Source organism: Phacochoerus africanus, chromosome 10, assembly GCF_016906955.1.
Source record: "Phacochoerus africanus isolate WHEZ1 chromosome 10, ROS_Pafr_v1, whole genome shotgun sequence".
Taxonomy (NCBI): Eukaryota; Metazoa; Chordata; class Mammalia; order Artiodactyla; family Suidae; genus Phacochoerus; species Phacochoerus africanus.
In genome coordinates this window covers 32,939,125-32,947,677 of record NC_062553.1, presented here as the reverse complement: position 1 = coordinate 32,947,677, position 8,553 = coordinate 32,939,125, and positions in this window count along the sequence as shown.

Genomic DNA, 8,553 nt, shown 5'->3' with positions numbered 1-8,553 from the left:
AAATTACAGCACAGTGCTTGTGTAATATGCACAGAGCCCGAGTTAATCACAGGGAGCACATAGAGGAGACCTGAATCCGACAGGTCCCGGAAGGGTTTCTGGAAAATCGAATTCTGGCCCTAAGTTTTGAAGGACAAAGAGAAGTTGGCTAGGTTGGGGAGAAGATTCCAGACAGCAACAGAAAGTGCTGGAAACAAAAGGGCCACAATGAAAGTGCCTCTGTGTGTGTGTGTGTGTGTGTGTGTGTGTGTGTGTGTGTACATGCACACGCAAGATTTGAGCTAGAGAGGCTAAACATTCTCTAAAGAATTTTTTTTTTTTTTGCTTTTTCTTTTTAGGGCCACACCTGTCACATATGGAAGTTCCCAGGCTAGGAGTTGAATTGGAGCCAAAGCACTGGTCTCCACCACAGCTGGATCCTAGCCAGGTCTGTGACCAACACCACATGTCACAGCAACGAGGGATTCTTAATCCACTGAGCAAGGCCAGGGATCCAAGCCGATTCCTCATGGATACTAGTTGGGCTCATTACTGCTGAGCCACAATGGGAATGCCCTCTCTAAAGAAATTGTTGACAGAATATTTACTCTAAATCTAATCCAGCCCATCTACACCTAATTTACCATTTATAAAAATGTGAGGAGACAGAGTACCACGTCAAACAACATCATGAGACAAAAGTCAAAATGCAGTATCTTCTACAAAATAATTGGCCTGGACCCTTCAAGAAGTATCATTTTAAAGTGTGGGAGGATTATTTCAAATTAAAAGCATGTACAAAGTCATAGTAGCCAAGTACATGGTTTGATTGTCTAGATTCTAGGTTGGGAAATAGCAATAAAAGAAATTTGGGGACAATTATAGACATTTGATTATGGGATGGATATTAGAGGATATGTGGTTATTGTTAATTTTTTTTGAGGGGTATGTGACTTGGAGGCAAAGTTTCAGGATGTGACATATTCAAAAGTTTCAGCAAATTAAAATCTAGGTAAAAGAATGGACAGATCGAACAAAAGCAGATGTGGAGAAATATTAATAATTGTTAAGTCAAGATGGAAAAGATAAGTATTCATTCTGTTATTCTCTGATTTCATCTCTGTGTTCAAATTTTCCATATTAAAAATTTTTAGAAGAGAATAGAATTTTGTAGTAGCAATATAATGCTTTCTGAGGTTTTTTAATTTTTTAAAGAATAGTTGATTTACAGTGTTCTGTCAATTTCTGCTGTATAGCAAAGTGACTTAGTCATATGTATATGTACATTCTTTTTCTCATATTATGTTCTATCATGTTCTATCACAAGTGATTGAATTATAGTTTCCTGTGCTATACAGCAGGTCCTCATTGCTTATCCATTCTAAATGTAATTGTTTGCATCTACAACCCCAAACTCCCAGTCCACAAAAAAAAAAAAAAAAAAAAAGCAGGAGTTCCCGTTGTGGCTCAGTGGTTAACAAACCTGACTAGTATCCATGAAGACCCAGGTTTGATCCCTGGCCTTGCTTAGTGGGTTAAGGATATTGGTGTTGTCGTGAGCTCAGATCCTGTGTTGCTGGGGCTGTGGTGTAGGCCCATATCCATAGCTCTGACTTGACCTTGTCTGGGCCCTAAAAAGAAAAAAAAAACCCTCCCAGTCCATCCCAGTTCCTCGCCCTCTCCCTTGGCAATCACAAATCTGTTCTCCATGTTTGTGAGTCTGTTTCTGTTATTTAGATAGGTTCGTCTGTGCCATATTTTAGATTCCACATATCTGTTATCATATGGTATTTATCTTTCTCGAACTTGCTTCACTTAGTATGTGAATCTCTAGTTGCATCCATGTTGCTGCAAATGGCATTACTGTGTTCTTTTTTATGGCTGAGTAGTATTCCACTGCATATATGTATCACATCTTCTTAATCTAAATGTGATCTGTCGATGGACATTTAAGTCGTTTCCATGTCTTGGCTATTGTGAATCATGCTGCAATGAACATAGGGGTACATGTATACTTTTCAATGAAAGTTTTGTCAGCATATATGCCCAGGAGTGGGATTGCTGGGTCATATGATAGTTCTATATTTAGCTTTCTGAGGAAACTCCATACTGTTTTCCATAGTGGTTGTGCCATTTTACATTCCCACCAACAATGTAGGAGGGTTCCCTTTTCTCCACACCCTCTAGAGCATTTGTTATTTGCATGCTTCCTGAGTTTTAATATGCCAAAAATCATACAGCCATTTATTTCCCGGTATCATATGTAATGATCAGTCATCTGCCAACTCAGTTTGGTTCTCCAATGGCATTGAAAACAAATAATTGAAAAGTGAACAACAGCAAAATATGTCACTTTGGCATAAAGGTTATTTTAAGCTGAAGGCAATTGAGAAGCAGCACTTACAAGCTCTCTGCTCTCCTCCCATTTACCGAAAAACAGGACATAAATTTGTAAAGTCCTTCCTCTTCTCTCTACCTGGAAGGACGAGAGTTGCCTTTTTTAGTCCAGAGATAGCACCAAAGCAATCCACTTAATAAACTTTACGAACTAGCCCTTATTTTCCATTAACCCCCCCTATATATTTCCCTTCTCACAAGTTGCCATCATCCTTGTCAAAGTCCTTCTCCTTTGTCCTGTCTCTTTTCTTTTGTTAGGATGGTACATAAGCCCAAGTTCTAACCATCCCTTTGAATCACTCCCATGTGTATGGATCATGCACATGTTAATAAACTGTGGTTTATTTTTCTCATGTTACTCCTTTTTGTCAGTCTAATTTATAGGGCCCCAACCAATGAACCTAAGAAAGGCAGAGGGAAAAGATTTTTTTCTTCCCCTATGAAAGTCACCCAGACTGTAAAAGTATTTGTTTACATAGTTATTAGGAGTCAAAAAATTTCTCAACATCTAGCCTGTTATTTCAAATTGCCCCTCTGTTCAGTGCCCTGGAAAAATTGATAGCTACTAAGACTTAGAAGATTTAGTAAGATACTTTCCAAAATGTGAAAAGGAGGTCAGAAAGTACCAGTGTGACCAGTTCTCAAAAGGATAACTTACAGGAAAAATACATGGAAGTTATGATTTGTTCCATTCCATTAAAAATATCAGTGCCAGTACATCTTTTAGAGAGCCTTTTTTATACTTGCAGGGGTACATGTATCACAGAAGTTAATCTTTTGCCATATTTACCTTGTATTTTTCATTTTCATAAAATAGTATATATGCAGTTGAAATTCATTCCCCTTCCATTATCCAAACTATACAGAGCTACCTCTTCACTGAAATTAGTATATTCTTTCTGCTCATCTTTTTAGTTTTATTACATACGTATTTGTTACCTATGTTCATGGAGAATAAACCATACATAATATTGTATCCTTTTACATTTTATTAGATGAAACCATACTTCATGTATTCTCTTGGAACCTACTTTTTCCAGTCAACATTGCATTTAACATATATCTACATTAGTATACCTAGGTTTAGTTCACATATTCTAGTGAAATGCTATATCCTATAGTATTTTATTTATGAATTACTAAGTAATTATTATTATTTAATGATTTATTAAAATTAATCCTAAAGACAAGCATTTAGTTTTTCACCTTTCAAATCAGTTCTGCAGTGAACAGCTTTGCATGGGGTTTATCTAGAGTAACTATTTAGAAGTGGACCAGGTAAGCCATAGGCGATCTTCAACCATGCATATTAAAATAATTGCAATTTTACTCCCCTGAGTGGTTGTCCTTAGTGTATGAGAATATCCCTAATCCCTGCCGACATTTGTTATTTTTAGTTCTCACCAATTGTATGAAATGGCATATCATTGTTTAAACTTGCATTTTCCTAAGGAGCAGTGAGGTTGAGCATTTTTTCACAAATGTATTGGCCATTCAGGTTTTCTCTTCTTTTCCTCTTTCTCTGTTGTGTTGTCTGTTATTATTATTATCCATTATTATTTGTTTGTTTTTAAATGTTAAAATTATATTTTGATATTCTTTGTTTTGAGTTGAAAATTTTCTTTTCCCCTTCAAAGGTGAATAGAAAAACTAACTGAATGTATGAGAGAAGGACAGAGGAACAAGCTGTCCTACAGCCTTAGACCCCAAGCTGAGCTAGAAACGGTCAGGCCTGGCCCTGTGAAGCTGCTAAATTAAGATAAATGAAAAAGGGGCACAAATTGGCTTGCTTTCCAAAGCTCGCTGCTGATTTTTGAAAGATGATACTCCCCATTAAAACTCTTTTTAATAGGTTGACTTTGTTTTGCTGACCGAATCAACTTAATCATGTTATTCTAACAATTGAATTATTTTGATTTCATTCCCTTTGCTTTTTCTGCATTCTCAGATGTGCTGAAGATAGGCTAAAAAGGACCACAGATGTAGGCCTACAATGGAGGTTTGAAAAAGATTTCAAAGAAATAAGTTGTTTTGAGTGGATAAAAATAAGGGGATAACTACCTATTAGTTTGGTACTGTAATTATTTTTCCAAAATGGTGCTCACTTATAAAGACAGTAAATTTTCTTTTTCTTTTTTTCTTCCTTTTTAGGGCCGAACCTGCAGCATATGGAAGTTCTCAGCCTAGGGGTCAAATCAGAGCTGCAGCTGCCAACCTACACCAGAGCCACAGCATCACAGGATCTGAGCTACATGTGTGACCTACACCACAGCTCGCGGCAATGCTGCATCCTTAACCCACTGAGGGGGGCCAGGGATCACACCAGCATCCTAATGGATACTAGTCAGGTACATAACCCACTGAGCCATGATGGGAACTCCTACATTTTCTTTTTCTGTTGTCTTTCTCTAGAGCATAAGCCTCTCAAAGGCAGACTGTATTTTCTCCATTCATGTGTCATTTCCTCAGACTTCAAACAAGACTACAGATGCAGATGTGCATCTTAAGACAGTTTCAGGCAATTTAGGGACAGCACAAAATATGCTGAGGTCATAGTGGGAGAAGCTGAAGCCACTTTGCCAAGACATATGGATTCTATGAGAGTTTTCATGGTTAATATTAACTATTGACTATCATGACATCTCTCATTGTTCTTCTGTGGGAAGCCTTGTAAATAGTTTTATGATTTGTGTGATGTTTAATGTATGAATGATATTTAACCCCCTTCTTTTTTTGTTTTTGTTCTTTAACAACTGGAATTTGTCTCCCCCCTCCCCCAAGTGTGTTTCTTTACTGTCTTCTTTGGTCAGTCCGTTTGGTAGGGTTAAGTTAATTAAATAAGGAGGCCCTTCGACCAAGGGGATTTCTAATACCTGATTAGCCTACTAAGCAAACCAAAACCCAAGCCTGTTAATGCCTCAAGGTTAAAAAATCAACACCTAAGAACAACCAGTTACAAACAGCCAACTAGGCTTTTCCAAATAAAGCAAACATTTAAGCTATAGCCAATCAAATAGTTTCCTTGCTTTGCTTCTGCTTCTCTACAAAAGTCTTTCTCCTAGCTCCTGTCGGTGGATCTCTTCTAACTACTTCCAGTTTGGCAGTACCAGATTAGAATCAGTTTTTGCTCAATTTTTTTTTTTTTTTTTTGCTTTTGGCCACATCCGCAGCATGTGGAAGTTCCTGGGCTAGGTACTGAACCCTCACCGCAGCAGCAACCCAAGCCATAGCAGTGACAACACTAGATCCTTAACTGGTGAGCCATAAGGGAAATCCTAAACTCATAAAATTTTTAATATGCCTCCATTTATCCTTTACAGAAGTGGGACAGCTTCCCAAATCTACATGGTCACCTTAGGACTCTCTTGATTCCAAGTAACAGAAATTAAACCCAAACAGACTTATAGGGGAAAGGGGACAAAATAATTGGTTACTTTGAAGAGACCAGAGGTAAATGATCATATAACAGGCATGATTGGACTTAAAAGTACAAATGATACCAAAGGAATCTGTCTTCTGGTTTTTTCTTCCCTCTGAGTTGACTTCCCTGTCAAGCTGATTCTCCTTAACTCCAGTTTATAGTCCACCAGGTTAACAAGATCAGTTCGGAGAAAATGCTTCTTTCGATGTTATTCGAAAGCATTAACAAGCTTTCGAATAATGATCCAAGCTTGATTCTTAGAGAATCAAGTCTGGTCCCAAAATTATTAAGCCAGTCATTGAGACAGAAAGGCCAGGCTTGGGTCATTCACCCACACTTGTTTAAATGGAGGAGGAGGTGGCGTATGTCTGGGATCAGCTTCATCTGAAATGCTTAAGTGTGTTGCTGTGAAAAGAATGGATGCCAGAAAAGCAAAAACAATTTAAGTCTACTTCAATCATCATTTTTATCTAAAGCTTTTTATAGTTTTGCTTTTTTTTTTAGGGCTTCTCAATCAATTCTACTTGATAAAGAGTTTCCATAAGATGAAGGAAAGTGTTACCATAAGTCTGAAGTGTTACCCAGCTTATTTTAACTGAAAGAAAGAACATTCTGCTGTCACACAGACCACGTAATTATAGCAGTTGGCTACCAAGAGGCCATTACTCCTTTGGCTAGAAATTGGCTGATGGTGCAAGAATTGATTCCAGAGTTATTGATGATTTGAGTTAATTGATTCCAGAGTTATTGATGATTTGGCTCTCCCCAGTTTTCAAGGAGGATTCTACTGAACCATAAAGTCGTCAATTTCCTCATTACTGCTTTACCAGTGAGTAAAGATCCAGTGGTTGGATAGGGCATTTTTGCAGTTGCTAAGTGCTGACTCATTCATCTCTTTGGGAATCCGTTCCTACTTTTATTTGCTGTCCCAAAATAAGCGTCATAATCTCTGCAGGTAGAGTGAGAGTGTGATGTCTTAATTTGTGTGTGGATGTGAGCACCTGCCTTTGTCTTTGACTAGGCTATTTTTAAACCCTAGTAAATTGTAGATAACTGATAGCAGTGCAGTCAACAATGGTTATTATTTTAGTGTTCTATTTCTGCTTTAAGAAATTACTACTACTTTGGTGCCTTAAGACAAAAGAAATTTATGATCTTACCATTCTGAAGGTTGGAAAGCCCACATAGGTCTCCCTGGGCTAACATCAAGGTATCTGTGGAGCTCTATTCCTTTCTGGAAACTGTAGGGGGAAAAATTCATTTCCTTGCTTTTTCCAGCTTTTAGAGGCCATTCCATTCCTGGCTTCTTGGACCCCTTTCTCCATCTTCAAAGCCAGCAATGCTGCATCTTTCTGACCATCCTTCAGTGGGCACAGCACCCTCTTAGTCTATTTGGCTTACTCTCTTACACTTTTAGGGACCCTTGTGATTCCATTGGCCCTACCTCGATAATCCAGACTAATATCTCTGTACTAAGGTCAGTTGATTAGCAGTCTTCTACTGCAAACTTAATTCTCCTTCGCCGTCTAACTAACATACTTAGAGGTTCTGAGGATTGGAGTGTGGGTATTTTGGAGGCAAGGGGCGGGGGTGGGGTGGGGTGGGAGCACCTTTACGCCTTTCACATCCATAGACATGTAAAAAATTCTGGACGTGGAATTGACTTCTCCACCCACCCACTCCTGTAGAAAAATCCAGCTTCACTTCCATTTGTAAATTCACTTCAACATTTTGTTACTGTCTATAAATTTGCAGTTCTTTGACTTATCCTTTGAACCAATTTAGCAAATTTCCCAGTTCTCTTGTTATTTAATGAGCTATATAAGATCTTTGGTATATGTTTATTTTTTATATGATTTTTATTTTTTCCATTATAGTTGATTTACAGTGTTCTGTCAACTTCTACTGTACAGCAAAGTGACCCAGTTTTATGTATATATATATATTTTTTTTTCCTCTCGCATTATCCTCCATCATGTTGCATCACGAGTGACTAGATATAGTTCCTTGTGCTCTGCAGCAGGATCTCATTGCTTATCCACTCCAAATGGTGTATGTTTATTTTATACATAATGTAATATCTTACTTTATAAATATTATAGATCTATAATATATGTCATCTTTTACCTTATTTTGAAGGTATATCAGACACTTAGCTAGTAGAGATAGAAACTATATATATATATACACACACACACACACACGTACACACACACACACACACACACACACACACACACACACACGAGATGTGCTCTAGGGCTTCAGAAAATGATCTCTTCCATCTTCTTATAAATTTCAACATGGGCAGGAGATGGACCCGGCTGGTTGAATGCCTGCTTTCAATGCCTGCTGGTTGAAAGTCAAAGATCTAGTTACTTCCCCTGACATTTGAAACATGTTTGCATCATAGTCAATTCAAGGGAATTGTTTAACATTATATGCTGGATCCCAGAAATTGTACAATCTACATCTTAGAAAGCAAGCTGAAAATTGGTGAATCACCCTACCTCTAGTCACTGACCTACAAATAGTGTTTTCTGCAAGACTAAATGAAAAGTCTGTGTGTCTGCTTCAAAATGTCAAGTATCCAGTTACTCTTCACAGGGATGTTGGAGATGTTCTCTGTTCTGATGAGTAACATTCGCCTAGATCTGTTTTCTTTCACCTCAAGCACCTACACTCACTGTCACAGAGTTACTTACTATAAACTTTACCCTATTGGAAGAGCATCCCAATAGATCAAAATTTCTAGT